Raw genomic sequence first — 15,795 nt, 5'->3', positions numbered from 1 at the left:
TGGACTGTAGAGCCCAGCAGGCTCCTCTGTCCCTGGGAACCATATTATAATATATATTAGCATTTCATTCATTTTTATGGATGAATAATATTCAATTGTGTGTATACATCACATTCTTCTTATATACTTATCTTTTGATGGACACAGGTTTTTTCTGCCTTTTGAGTATTGTGACTATTGTTACATGAACACTGGTATACATATATCTGCTTAAGTTACTGCTTTTAATTCTTAGGAGTATTTACCTAAGGGGAGAAATTACTAGATTATATAGCAATTCTGTGTTTAACATTTTAGGAAGCATCAAACTATTTTCCACAATGACAGTACCATTTTACAGACCCACCAGCAATGCATATCTGTACCAATTTCTCTGTAGCCTTGCCAAACTTGTTATTTTACATATTTTGAGATGGGGTATCTAACTCAGTATAAAGTGGTATCTCATTGTGGCTTTGGTTTGCTTTCCCTAGTAAGCAATGATATCGAGTATCTTTTCAAGTGTTTATCGGCTATATGTATATTTTCTTTCAAAAAGGCCTATTCAAATCCTTTGTCCTTTTTTAATTAAATTCTTTGGTTTTTGTTGTTGACCTGTAGTTCTTTATATATTCTAGATACTTATCCCCTATCAGATATTGATTTATATTATTTTCTCCCGTTCTGTGAGTTGCCTTTTCACTCTCTTAATAGTGTATTTTGATGCCAAAATTTTGAATTTTGAAGAACTCAGATTTATCTTTTTCCTTTTTTTTTTCCTATGATTTTTGTGTCATGTCAAGGAAAACCTTTCCAAATCTAAAGGAGTGAAGCTTTTATCTTATGCTTTTCATATGGCTTTGGCTCTTAAATTTAAGTCTTTTATCTACCATTAGTTAATTTCTACATATGGTGAAAGGTAAAGTGTTCAGTTTCAAACTTTTGCATGTGAATAAGTTTCCCCGAGATTATTTATTCAAAAGACTGTCTTTTATTCATTAAATGGCCTAAACACCTTTGTTTAAATCAACTGACCAGTTTATAAGGGTTTATCTATGGGTCCACTAATCTATTTCATTGGTCTATATATTTATATTTGTGCCATTACATTATTTTTATTATTGCAGATTTCTCATTATTTTTGAAATCAGAAACTATAAGTCCTCCAACATGAAAAGGTATTCCAATTATCTTCTTTTCCAAATTGTTTTAGCCTTGAGATTTCATTTGAATTTAAGATGGGTTTTCCTATTGTTGCAAAAAAATGCCATTGGGATTTTGATAGGAATTCGACTGACTCTGTAGACTGCTGGTGGTGTTAACATCTTAACAATATTAAGTCTCCCAATCCACAATATGGAATGTCTTCAATAATTTATGCCTTATTTAATTTTTTAGGAATGTTTTATAGTTTTCAAGTGTTCAAGTCTTTCTTCTTCTTAGTTAAATTTATTACTAAGAATTGTATTCATTGTGATGCCATTGTAAATAGAATTGCTTTCTTAATTTCCTTTTCTTTTGTTCATTGCTAGAAACACAACTGCTTTTAGGTATTGATCTTATATCATGCAACTTGGCTGAATTTGTTTATTAGTTCTAGTAGCTTTCTTGTAGATTCTTTGGGATTTTTCTCTATATAGGATCATGTCATCTGCAAACAGAGATGGCTTTACTTCTTTCAAATTTGGATGTCTTTTATTTCTTTTTCTTGTCTAATTGTTCTGGCTGTAACTTCTAGTATAATGTTGAATAACAGCCACAAAAGTGGGCATCCTTGTCTTATGCTTGATCTGAGTGGAAAAGCTATTAGTATTTGAATACAATACTATTAAATATCATTAATACTATTGAATACAATACTAATATGTGAACATTCTAGGAATCAATGAATTAAATGGGCTGGAATGAGGGAATTTAACTCAGATGACCATTATATCTACTACTGTGGGCAAGATAGAAGAAATGGAGTAGCCATCATGGTCAAAAAAAGGGTCCAAAATGCAGTAATTGGATGCAATCTCAAAAATGACCGAATGATCTCTGTTTGTTTCCAAGGCAAATCATTCAATATCACGGTAATCCAAGTCTATGCCCTGACCAGTAACACTGAAGAAGCTGAAGTTGAATGGTTCTATGAAGACCTACAAGACCTTTTAGAACTAACACCCAAAAAAGATGTCCTTTTCAATACAGGGGACTGGAATGCAAAAGTATAAAGTCAAGAAACACCTGGAGTAACAGGCAAATTTTGCCTTGGAGTACAAAATGAAGCAGAGCAAAGGCTAATAGAGTTTTGCCAAGAGAACACACTGGTCATAGCAAATACCCTCTTCCAACAACATAAGAGAAGACTCTACACATGGACATCAACAGATGGCCAACACTGATTCAGACTGATTATACTCTTTGCAGCCAAAGATGGAGAAGCTCTATACTGTCAGCAAAAACAAGACCAGAAGCGGACTGTGGCTCAGATCATGACCTCCTTATTGCCAAATTCAGACTTAAATTGAAGAAAGTGGGGAAAACCACTAAACCATTCAGGTATGACCTAAATCAAATCCCTTATGACTATACAGTGGAAGTAAGAAACATATTTAAGGGACTAGACCTGATAGAGTGCCTGATGAACTATGGACAGAGGTTCATGACGTTGTACAGAAGACAGAGATCAAGACCATCCCCACCAAAAAAAGAAATGCAAAAAACAAAAATGGCTGTCTGAGGAGGCCTTACAAATAGCTGTGAAAGGAAGAGAAGCAAAAAGCAAAGGAGAAAAGGAAAGATATAAGCATCTGAAAGCAGAGTTCCAAAGAATAGCAAGGAGAGATAAGAAAGCCTCCCTCAGCAATCAATGCAAAGAAATAGAGGAAAACAATAGAATGGGAAAATCTAGAGATCTCTTCAAGAAAATTAGAGATACCAAGGGAACATTTCATGCAAAGATGGGCTCAATAAAGGACAGAAATGGTATGGACCTAACAGAAGCAGAAGATATTAAGAAGAGGTGGCAAGAATACACAGAAGAACTGTACAAAAAATATCTTCATGACCCAGTTAATCATGATGGTGCAATCACTCACCTAGAGCCAGACATCCTGGAATGTGAAGTCAAGTGGGCCTTAGAAACATCACTATGAACAAAGCTAGTGGAGGTGATGGAATTCCAGTTGAGCTATTTCGAATCCTAAAAGATGATTCTGTAAAAGTGTTGCACTAAGTTCAGTGCAGTCGCTCAGTCGTGTCTGACTTTTTGCAACCCCATGAATCGCAGCACAGCAGGCCTCCCTGTCCATCACCAACTCCCAGAGTCTACCCAAACCCATGTCCATCAAGTCGGTGATGACATCCAGCCATCTCATCCTCTGTCGTCCCCTTCTCCTCCTGCCCCCAATCCTTCCCAGCATAAGGGTCTTTTCCAGTGACTCAACTCTTGGCATGAGGTGCCCAAAGTATTGGAGTTTTAGCTTCAACATCACGCCTTCCAATGAACACCCAGGACTGATCTCCTTTAGGATGGATTGATTGATCTCCTTGCAGTCCAAGGGACTCTCAAGAGTCTTCCCCAACACCACAGTTTAAAAGCATCAATTCTTCGGCACTCAGCTTTCTTCACCGTCCAACTCTCACATCCATACATGACCACTGGAAAAACCATAGCCTTGACTAGACGGATCTTTGTTGGCAAAGAAATGTCTCTTCTTTTAAATATGCCACCTAGGTTGGTCATAACCTTCCTTCCAAGGAGTAAGTGTCTTTTAATTTCATGGCTGCAATCACAATCAGCAATGATTTTGGAGCCCAAAAATATAAACTCTGACACTCTTTGCACTGTTTCTCCATTTATTTCCCATGAAGTGATTGGACCAGATGCCATAATCTCAGTTTTCTAAATGTTGAGCTTTAAGCCAACTTTTTCACTCTCCTCTTTCACTTTCATTAAGAGGCTCTTTAGTTTTTCTTTGCTTTCTGCCATAAGGGTGGTGTCATCTGCATATCTGAGGTTATTGATATTTCTCTCGCCAATCTTGATTCCAGCTTGTGTTTCTTCCAGCCCAGCGTTTCTCATGATGTAATCTGCATATAAGTTAAATAAGCAGGGTGACAATATACAGCCTTGACGTACTCCTTTTCCTATGTGGAACCAGTCTGCTGTTCCATGTCCAGTTCTAACTGTTGCTTCCTGACCTGCATATAGGTTTCTCAAGAGACAGGTCAGATGGTCAGGTATTTCCATCTTTTTAAGAATTTTCCAAGTTTATTGTGATCCACACAGTCAAAGGCTTTGGCATAGTCAATAAAGCAGAAGTAGATGTTTTTCTGGAACTCTCTTGCTTTTTTGATGATCCAGTGGATGTTGGCAATTTGATCTCTGGTTCCTCTGCCTTTTCTAAAACCAGCTTGAACAACTGGAAGTTCACGGTTCACGTACTGCTGAAGCCTGGCTTGGAGAATTTTGAGCATTACTTTACTAGCATGTGAGATGAGTGCACTTGTGCGGTAGTTTGAGCATTCTTTGGCATTGCCTTTCTTTGGGATTGGAATGAAAACTGACCTTTTCCAGTCCTGTGGCCACTGCTGAGTTTTCCAGATTTGCTGGCATATTGAGTGCAGCATTTTCACAGCATCATCTTTCAGGATTTGAAATAGCTCAACTGGAATTCCATCACCTCCACTAGCTTTGTTCATAGTGATGCTTTCTAAGGCCCACTTGACTTCACATTCCAGGATGTCTGGCTCTAGATGAGTGATCACACCTTTATGATTATCTGGGTCTTGAAGATCTTATTGTACAGTTCTTCTGTGTGTTCTTGCCACCTCTTCTTAACATCTTCTGCTTCTGTTAGGTCCATACCATTTCTGTCCTTTAGAGAGCCCATCTTTGCATGAAATGTTCCCTTGGTATCTCTAATTTTCTTGAAGGGATCTCTAGTCTTTCCTATTCTGTTTTTTCCCCTATTTCTTTGCATTGATCGCTGAGGAAGGCTTTCTTATCTCTCCTTGCTATTCTTTGGAACTCTGCATTCAGATGCTTATATCTTTCCATTTCTCCTTTGCTCTTTGCTTTTCTTCTTTTCACAGCTATTTGTAAGGCCTCATCAGACAGCCATTTTGCTTTTTTGCATTTCTTTTCCATGGCCGTGAAGATATACCAAGGTAAGAGAAACCCAAGTAAGACGGCAGGTGTTGCGAGAGGGCACCAGAGGGCAGACACACTGAAACTATAATCACAGAAAATTAACCAATCTGATCACATGGACCACAGCCTTGTCTATCTCAGAAACTAAGCCATGCCTTGTGGGGCCTCCCAAGATGGATGGGTCATGGTGGAGAGGTCTGACAGAATATGGTCCACTGGAGAAGGGCATGGCAAACCACTTCAGTATTCTTGCCTTGAGAACCCCATGAACAGTATGAAAAGGCAAAGACTTAGGACACTGAAAGATGAACTCCCCAGGTCGGTAGGTGTCCAATATGCTACTGGAGATCACTGGAGAAATAACTCCAGAAAGAATGATGGGATGGAGCCAAAGCAAAAACAATACCCAGTTGTGGATGTGACTGGTGATAGAAGCAAGGTCCGATGCTGTAAAGAGCAATATTGCATAGGAACCTGGAATGTTAGGTACAGGAATCAAGGCAAATTGGTAGTGGTCAAACAGGAGATAGCAAGAGTGAACATCAACATTCTAGGAATCAGCGAACTAAAATGGACTGGAATGGGTGAATTTAACTCAGGTGACCATTATATGTACTACTGTGGGCAGGAATCCCTTAGAAGAAATGGAGTAGCCATCATGGTCAACAAAAGAGTCTGAAATGCAGTACTTGGATGCAATTGCAAAAATGACAGAATGATCTCTGTTCGTTTCCAAGGCAAACCATTCAATACCATGGTAATCCAAGCCTATGCCCCAACCAGTAACGCTGAAGTTGCTGAATTTGAACGGTTTTATGAAGACCTACAAGACCTATTTTAGAACTAACACCCAAAAAAGTTGTTCTTTTCATTATAGGGGACTGAAATGCAAAAGGAGGAAGTCAGGAAACACCTGGCGTAACAGGCAAATTAGGCCTTGGAGTACAGAATGAAGCAGGGCAAAGGCTAACAGAGTTTTGCCAAGAGAACACGCTGGTCATAGCAAATACCCTCTTCCAACAACACAAGAGAAGACACTACACATGGACATCACCAGATGGTCAACACCGAAATCATATTGATTATATTCTTTGCAGCAAAAGATGGAGAAGCTCTATACAGTCAGCAAAAACAAGACCAGAAGTGGACTGTGGCTCAGATCATGAACTCCTTATTGCCAAATTCAGACTTAAATTGAAGAAAGTAGGGAAAACTACTAGACCATTCAGGTATGACCTAAATTAAATCCCTTTTGATTATACATTGGAAGTGACAAATAGATTTAAGGGGCTAGATCTGATAGACAGAGTGCCTGATGAACTATGGACAGAGGTTGGTGACACTGTACAAGAGACAGGAATCAAGACCATCCCCATGGAAAAGAAATGCAAAAAGCAAAATGGCTGCACTCAATATGTCAGAAAATTTGGAAAACTCAGCATGGCCACAGGACTGGAAAAGGTCAGTTTTCATTCCAATTACAAAGAATGGCAATGGCAAAGAATGCTCAAACTACCAGACAATTGCATTCATCTCACACGCTAAGAAGGTAATGCGCAAAATTCTCCAAGCCAGGCTTCAGCAGTATGTGAACCGTGAACTTCCAGATGTACAAGCTGGCTTTAGAAAGGCAGAGGAACCAGAGATCAAATTGCCAATATCCGCTGGATCATTGAAAAAGTAAGAGAGTTCAAGAAAAACATCTATTTCTGCTTTATTGAGTATGCCAAAGCGTTTGACTGTGTGGATCACAATGAACTGTGGAAAATTCTGAAAGAGATGGGAATACCAGACCACCTGACCTGCCTCTTGAGAAACCTGTATGCAGGTCAGGAAGCAACAGTTAGAACTGGACATGGAACAACAGACTGGTTCCAAACAGGAAAAGGAGTATGTCAAGGCTGTATATTGTCACCCTGCTTATTTAACTTATGTGCAGAGTACATCATGAGATATGCTGGGCTGGAAGAAGCACAAGCTGGAATCAAGATTGGCGAGAGAAATATCAATAACCTCAGATATGCAGATGACACCACACTTATGGCAGAAAGTGAAGAAGAACTAAGGATCCTCTTGATGAAAGTGAAAGAGGAGAGTGAAAAAGTTGGCTTAAAGCTCAACATTCAGAAAACTAACATAATGGCCTCTGGTCCCATCTCTTCATGGCAAATAAATGGGTAAACAGTGGAAACAGTTATCTGACTTTATTTTGGGGTCTCCAAAATCATTGCAGATGGCGATTGCAGCCATGAAATTAAAAGACTCTTAGTCCTTGGAAAGAAAGTTTTGACCAACCTAGATAGCGAATTAAAAAGCAGAGACATTACTTTGCCAACAAGGTCCATCTAGTCAAGGCTATGGTTTTTCCAGTAGTCATGTATGAATGTGAGAGTTGGACTATAAAGAAAGCTGAGTGCCGAAGAATTGATGCTTTTGAACTGTGGTGTTGGAGAAGACTCTTGAGAGTCCCTTGGACTGCAAGGAGATCCAGTCAGTCCATCCTAAAGGAGATCAGTCCTGGGTGTTCATTGGGAGGACTGATGTTGAAGCTGAAACTCCAATACTTTGGCCACTTGATGCAAAGAGCTGACTGATTTGAAAAGATCCTGATGCTGAGAAAGATTGAGGGCAGGAGGAGAGGAGGATGACAGAGGATGAGATGGTTGGATGGCATCACCGTTTCAATGGACATGTGTTTTGGTAGGTTCTAGGAGTTGGTGATGGATAGGGAAGCCTAGTGTGCTGCAGTTCATGGCGTCGCAAAGAGTCGCACACAACTAAGTAAGTGAACTAAAGTGAACTATATGAATATGAGTATAATATTAGCCATCGTGTCAGCTGATTTTTAGCCTATACACCTGGATATTTTAATAAGGAAAGGTTATAATCATTTTGAAAGTATGTTAAAGGAACATTTGAATATCCATATTTCAAAAAATAAAAAGGAAATAAAAAGGAAAGATGCTAATCGTAGACCTAATGTGAAAGCTAAATATACAAAATCTCATATGATAATACAGGGTAAAATCTTTGTTGCACTGGGCCAAGAAAAATTTCTCAGATAAAATGCAAAACTTATACCCAACAAAAAAAATTAACTTTGGTAAATTACTCTTTATATCTATTAAAAACTCTTGGATTTAAAAACATACCATTAAGAAAATTTTAAATATAATTCACAAAATGGGAGGAAATATTTACAATTTGTATCTCAAGTATATAAAGAATTCTTTTACTCAATAAGATAAGCAACTCAATTAAAACATGGGCAAAAGACATAAAAAACACTTTACCAAAGAAAACACAGGAATAGTAAATAAAAACATGAAAATGTACTCAAAAAAAGCAAATTAAAAACTACAATGAGATACTACTATCTCAGACACATAAAGTGACTATAATGATATATTGAAAGTCACTCAGTCATGTCTGACTCTTTGCAACCCCATATACTGTAGCCTGCCAGGCTCCTCTGTCCATGGGGATTCTCCAGGCAAGAATACTAGAGTGCATAGCCATTCCCTTCTCCAGGAAATCTTCCCAACACAAGGATGGAACCCAGGTCTATCTGCATTGCAGGCAGATTATTTACTGTCTGAGCTACCAGGGAAGGCCATAATGATAGTCAATGGTCAATGCCAAATGCTGCTGAAGTCATAGAGAGACTGGATCTGCCAAAAATTGTAGGTAGAAATGCAAAATAGTATAGCCATGATGGTAAATAATTTCAAAGTTTCTCAAAAATTTCAAAACACACTCACCATGTACTCACTACACTCTATGACAAACCGAAGAGACATAAAAACATGTCCATATGAAGATTTGTACCCATGTGTTCATGATAGTGTTATACATAATGCATAAACACTGGAAACAATTTATATGCACAACAACTCAGTGGATAAACAAAATATAGTAAATGGTATCCTACTCAGCAATTAAGAGGAATTAACTACTGAGATAAATAAAAGCATGGATGAATCTCAAAAATACAGTGCTAAGAGAAAGGAGTCAGATACAAAAACCTAAATATTGTATGATTTCATTTATATAAAATATTTTAGATAGGCAAAATTGTGTCAGAAACTAGATAATGAGTTACTCGAGGCTATAAGTTGAAGTGGGAATTGACTGAAAATGGGTACGTGGGAACTTTTCTGAAGTGATAGAAATATTTTATGACTGGATTATAGTTATGCTTGCACAACAATAAATTTACTGATATTCAACAAACCGTACACTTAAAATGGTTAAATTTATGATATATAAATCATACTTCAATAAAACTGTTAATATAATAAGAGATTGATAGTTTTCTGGGAAGATGGCAGCGTAGGAAGAACCAGGAATCTGTTTTCCCACCAAGACAACAGTTTGCACTGGCAGAATCTAATATAACTACCTTGGAACGCTGGAGTCTATTGAATGCTTGCAACTTCCAGGGGAAGGGTTGAATGGTAAATTGCAGTTAATTTTGATCAATTTCAGCTCTTTGTACAGTAGAAGTACCCATCTCCCATCCCTGCTCCATGAAAGGAAGCTGCGCACATGTTTCTGGAACAGAGTGCACACAGCCTGCAGGAACCACAGTGGGCAAAAATATACTTGATTGTTGCTTCTTATCACAGAGTTGCAGACAAAAAGGACAGTGGCCATTGTTTAACCATCTGCACTACTGCAAGTACTCCCCTCAGAGATCAAAAGGACTTTAAGAAGAATTTTAAAAGCCAGTACTCTGTCCTTTTATTTTACTCTTCTTACCCTTTTTGTAGTCAGTCAGATATTTATATATACATAGGTTATATAGGTACTTAAATCTTTCTTATATTCAACTCACATTTATATTTATCCTTTTTTACCATTCACATTTTTAAATCTCTATTTACAGAGGATCCTATAGCTTTCCTTAAAGCAATTTTACTGTGGTAAAATATACATAGCATAAAATTTAGCAAATTAACCACTTTTAAACAAACAGTTCAGTGATATTAAACACTTTCATAACGTTGTGCACCAACAAACTGGATAATCTCAATGAAAAGGACAAATTCCTAGAAAGACAAAATTTACCAAGACTAAATCACAAAGAAATAAAGCATCTGAATAGACCTGTATTAGTAATGAAATTGAATCAATAATCAAAATCTTGCAACAAAGAAAAGTCCTGGACTTGATGAATTAATTGGTAAAGTATATCAAACTAAATAAAAACCAGTACCAATTTTTAAACTTTTTCAAATAGTTGAAGAGGAGGAAACCCTTCCTAACTCAGTCTCTGAGGCCAATATTTCTGTGATGCCAAAGCCAGAAAAAGGCAAAAGAAAAGACAACTACACAACAATATATCTCATGAATTGATGAAAATGTACTCAACAAAGTACTAGCAGATGGAATTCAGCAACATATTGGGATAATTATATACCATGATCAAGTGGGACTTATTCCTGGAATGCAAAGATGCTTCAATACACATAAATTGATCAATCAACACACCACATTAACAGAATGAGGAAAAATTAAACAACATAAACATCCCAACTGATACAGGAAAACAATTTGATAAAAGTCACACCCTTTCAAAAAATAAATGAACTGGAATAGAAGGAAAATAATAAAATTCATATATGAAAAACCTATCACACTCAATGGTTGAAGACTTAAAGCTTTTTCTCAAGGATCAGGAACAACACAAGGATTCCTGCTGTCATCATTTCTACTCAATCAATATAGTACTGCAAGTTCTAGCCAGAGCTATTAGACATGAAAGAAAAATAAAAGACTCCCAAATCATAAAGGAAAATTATCTTTGTTTATAGACGATCTTTTATGTAGAAAACCCTAAAGATTCCACACACACACAAAACATTTAGAACTAATAAATGAATTAAGCAATACTGCAAAATACAATACAAAGTCAATAAACAAAAATCAATCAGTGGGCTTTCCAGGAGGCTCAGTGGTAAAGAATCTGTTGCCAATGCAGGAGATGCATGAGACATGGGTTCAATCCCTGGTTCAGGAAGATCCTCTGGAGGAGGAAATGGCAACCCACTCTAAAATTCTTGCCTGGAAGATTCCATGGACAGAGGAGCCTGGTGGGCTATAGTCCATGGGATTGCAAAAGAGTCATACACAACTGAACAGCAGGCATGGCAAACAAAAGTCCATAGTATCTCTATACACTAACGATGAAAAATCTGGAAAGAAAATGATGAAAACAATTATTTACAATAGCATCAGAAAGAATCCTTAGGAATTAAATTAATCAAGGAGATAAAAGACACACTGAAAATTATAAAACTTTGTTGAAAGAAATTAAAGATGACATAAAGGAATCGAAACATACCCCAATCGTGGATTAGAAGATTTAAAATTGTTGAATGCCAATACTACCCAAAGAAATCTACAAATTTAATAGAATCTTTGTCAAAATCTCAATGACATTTTTTGCAGAAGTAGGAAATACTTTAAATCCATATGCAATCTTAAGGGACTCAAAAATAATCAAAATAATCTGGAAAAAGAACAAAACTGGAAGATGTACACTTTTGATATCAAACAGAAAACAAAACTATAGTAATCAAATAATGTATCCCTGGAATAAAGAGAGATATATAAACCAAGGGAATAGAGTCCAGAAATAAAGACCCACCTATATGGTCAAATGATTTCTGACAAGGAAGCCAAGACCATTCAATAGGGGTAGTAAAGTCTATTCATGAAACAGTGCTCAGAAAACTGGACATACACATGCAAAAGAATGTAGATGGATCCTTATCTAACATCATCTGTAATAATTAACTGAAATAGATCAAAGATTTAAATGCAAGACCTAAAACTATAAAATTCTAATAAGAAAACTTGGAAACGGCTTTGCAACATTGACTTTGGCAATGATTTCTCACATGTTAAAAGCACAGGTAACAAAAGAAAAATACAGACAAATAGGAGTCCATCAAAAATTTTAAAATTTGTTCACCAAAGACATTATCAACAGATTTAAAAGGAAGCCCACAGAGTAAAAGAAAATATTTGCAAATCATAAACCTGGCAAGGGATCAGCATCCACAATATACTAAAACTCAAAAAAACAACAAAAAATTCAATTAAGAAAGGGCAAAGTACTTGAGTAGATATTTGTCAAAGAATCTACACAAGTAACCAATAAGCACATGAAAAGATGCTCAATATAAGTAACCAATGGGAAAATGCACATCTACAAAATTACAATGAGATAACATTTATATTATTAGGAAAGCTACTTTAAATAAACAACAAAAAAAATGTTGACAATGGTAGGGAAAATGAAATCTTTGTGCACTGTTGGCAAGAATGTAAAATGGTAAAGCTGTTGTGAAAAGCAGCTTCCTCCAAAAAGTAAAAGTAGAATTACCATATGATTCAGCAATTTCACTTCTGAGAATATACCCAGGAGAATTGAAAGCAGAATCTTGAAGAGATCTTTGTACACCCATATTCATAGTGAAAAAAGTGAAGTCACTCAGTCGTGTCTGACTCTTTGCGACTGAGTAAAGTAATAATTCATAGTAACATTATTCAAAAAAGCTAAAGCACGACAGCAACTAAAGCATAGCATCTGTGTATTAACAGATGAATGAGTGAGCAAAAGGTGATATATACATGTCATGGGATATGGTTCAGTCTTATATGGAAGGTAATTCTGGCATATGCTGAAATACTGATAAACCTGAAGGACATATGCTAAGTGAAATAAGCAGAATACATAACAAAAGTAACAAAATCCTTATATGAAATACTTAGATTATTAAAAATCATAGACCAGAAAGTAAAATTATGATAGCCAGGAGGTAGGGGAAAATGTAGGGGAGGGAGATTATTGCTTAATGGGTATAGAGTTTCAGTTTCACAAGCAGAAGAAAGTTAGTGGAAATGGATGGTAGTCATGGCTGCACACCATTATGAAAATATCTAACATTACCAAACTGTACATTTAAAAATATTTAATATGGTAAACTTAATGCCTGCATATTTTATCACAATAAAATAGTTTTTAAAGGAGAACTATGAGATCCTCTCTGAGAAGTAGAGATAAAAATATGAAAGAAGACTGCTAAATAACCAAGAATAAATATAAATGTGAGTTGAGTATAAAAGATTTAAGTACATATATGACCTATGCATACATAAATATATTTGTTTGCTTAGTTAAATTCAGAACCAGAAGTTTAAGGCAAATGGTATGTCATTCAGTAGGAAAGCATTCCGAAAGCAGAACTCTTTAATACCTTCTCTTTCTGTCTCTGTATCAAAGAGAAGGACTATCATTTTGAAAGCATAAAACAGTTATTCACAGGAAAGAACTAAATCACACAATAAGGAAACTAAATCACATAATAAGTTAAACTACGAAAGAAGGTCTAACTACTTTTGTTTAATTCAATTCTCTTGCATTCTAGAAAGTATATCCTAGGATTCCCACCCTGATTCTCTGTCTTAAAAAAGATCACAGATGATATCACTAAGCTTTTGCCAATGGCTAAGGAAGTATAAAAGAAAATAGTTACAATACTGTGGTTCCCAAATCGCATTCTTGAAATTAGTCGGACACAGAAAAATACACACCCGAGGTAGTTCACAGTTTCAACAATAGATAGCACTACGTTCCTTTCAATAGCATCCTATCTTTGTGCAGTTGGTTGCTCTGGCTGTTGCTGGGATAAAAAGCCAGGATCACAGGAAAATCAACGTGGAACAGGACAGAAAGCAGCCCCCTTCACATTCATCACACAGTTAGCCCTTTTCTGCACCCTTCATTTACTCCTTTTTATTCTTACTGTGTTCATCATGCTTGTTGACTGTGCTTTGTGCTTATTTACAGGCAGGAATCCTGTCTAATTTTTAAAATGCATTACCTCTATTGATGCTGAGCTTCCCAACTTTGTTTTGTAAACATTGTGAAACCCCAGCCTAAAACAGAAGCAGCAAAATCATCACCATAAGAAGCTGGATGAATGTGCTCCATACTAAGGATTACAATTTTAAAGAGATAGAAAGTCAAAAGGACCATATCCAGAAAAGAGTAATTATAAACATGCAATTTTTTTAACTATTAAGAATTGAAAGCATTTGGACAGACTAAAAATATTTAGCCCAGAGAAGAAAAATCTTAACATAAAAGTAAATGTCTACCACTACTAAGAAATGTAGGCCAGGTTTTGTGACCAGACCATCCACTTTTGCCTGAGGTATAATTCCTAGACTGTGTCTCAGTTGTGGGCACAGGTAGTGAAAATGGAGCAGATGCTTATATTTTCATACAACATTTGTGGCAGAACCCATCAAAAAATTGCTATGATTCCATATGTGAATGTAAAATTGTCACAATTCTATTATAAATGATTTCTATGACTGGCAACCAAGGAAATATGCTGGAATTTCCATTGCTCACAAATCAATCAGTTATATAGCTAATCAATGAATAATAAATATTTATTAAATGTTCAGTGAATCCAGGTTGGTGTTTAGACTATATTTATACACAAAGGCAATTATTACACTCCTTTCCCAAGTTTAGCATAAATACCTATAGTTTTACTTATACTAAAATCCAGAGATATCAATGAAACACAGGATATGGAAGATGGAACACACAGATACAAAACCTGAATATGTCTTTTTAATCATTAGCTACACCCTGCCTTTCACTACCTCAAAATCTAGTATAATTGCTGTGGAACTCAACATCTTATTACTTCTCTGTCTCTCCCTTAAATATAGATAGCACTCTTCCAGGCATGCTTGTTTATGATGATTTGTCTGGACTTGTGGCATTTCCTAGCATTGTGACTCATGATATGGTCTCAGGACACCTCAAGGAGGAAACACATTGTGCATTATATTATTGAGGAGTCCTTACCACATGTTCTTAGTAGGCATTTCTTGGGCATTCTGGAAAAGGCAAGGATATACTATCTTGAAGTAAATATAAAGAAATCACCAATATGCTATGAAATTGTAGCATATTGTAAGTGACCTTGAGAAGTCACTTCAAGGAGCTGAAGAATAATGTTGAGAAGTCAAAAGACACTATGATGTAACTTCTGGCTTCTAAGAGTTAAAGAAAAAATGTGAGAGATGTTGAAACAACTAATGCAACTTAAAGTAGAAAGACAGGAATATCAGTTACATGAGTAACATGCAGTGATAAATAATGGTAACAGTTGCTACAATATCAATAAACATCTGATAGTCACATAGTGTCCATAAAACTGGGAGGATAGAAGGACATAAAACTCACAACAAACAAGTATAAATCTTCCATTTCCTATAGAAATCACCTGGAAATATTTTTAAGTGGCAAGGTAACCAGTCATATTGGTTTCACAATGCTATCCTAAATTTTATGTGGAAAGTCTCACATTCTGGGAAAACCTTCTGTCTGGGGTAAACCAAGACTATAGTCACCTTGCTAGCAATACCATTCCAACAGACCAGTGTAAATTTCCCACTACTCGGATAATTGTACAACCATATCCAATGCTCCAATCAAGGAAAAGAACCCAAATTTCATTTAGTGTTATTTTTTTTTCATTTCTCACTTAAATTCTCCACATTGTACCTAAGCCTTTCTGATGGGTTCTCAATGAAGAAAGAAATTAATGAGACACTGCCCTGTGTGATGTTGCTTCATACAT

The 15,795-nt window shown here is 36.3% G+C and overlaps 1 protein-coding gene across 1 annotated transcript in view; it reads right to left on the bottom strand.

The window, feature by feature from the left end:
• Positions 1 to 15,795, bottom strand: part of USH2A (usherin) — a 901,466-nt gene that overhangs the window by 667,273 nt on the left and 218,398 nt on the right. The gene's annotated exons all lie outside the window — the stretch shown is intronic.

This window comes from Giraffa tippelskirchi, chromosome 5, assembly GCF_054371585.1.
Source record: "Giraffa tippelskirchi isolate mGirTip1 chromosome 5, T2T-mGirTip1v1.2.pri, whole genome shotgun sequence".
In the NCBI taxonomy this organism is placed as follows: domain Eukaryota; kingdom Metazoa; phylum Chordata; class Mammalia; order Artiodactyla; family Giraffidae; genus Giraffa; species Giraffa tippelskirchi.
This window is presented reverse-complemented; position numbering and strand designations above follow the sequence as displayed.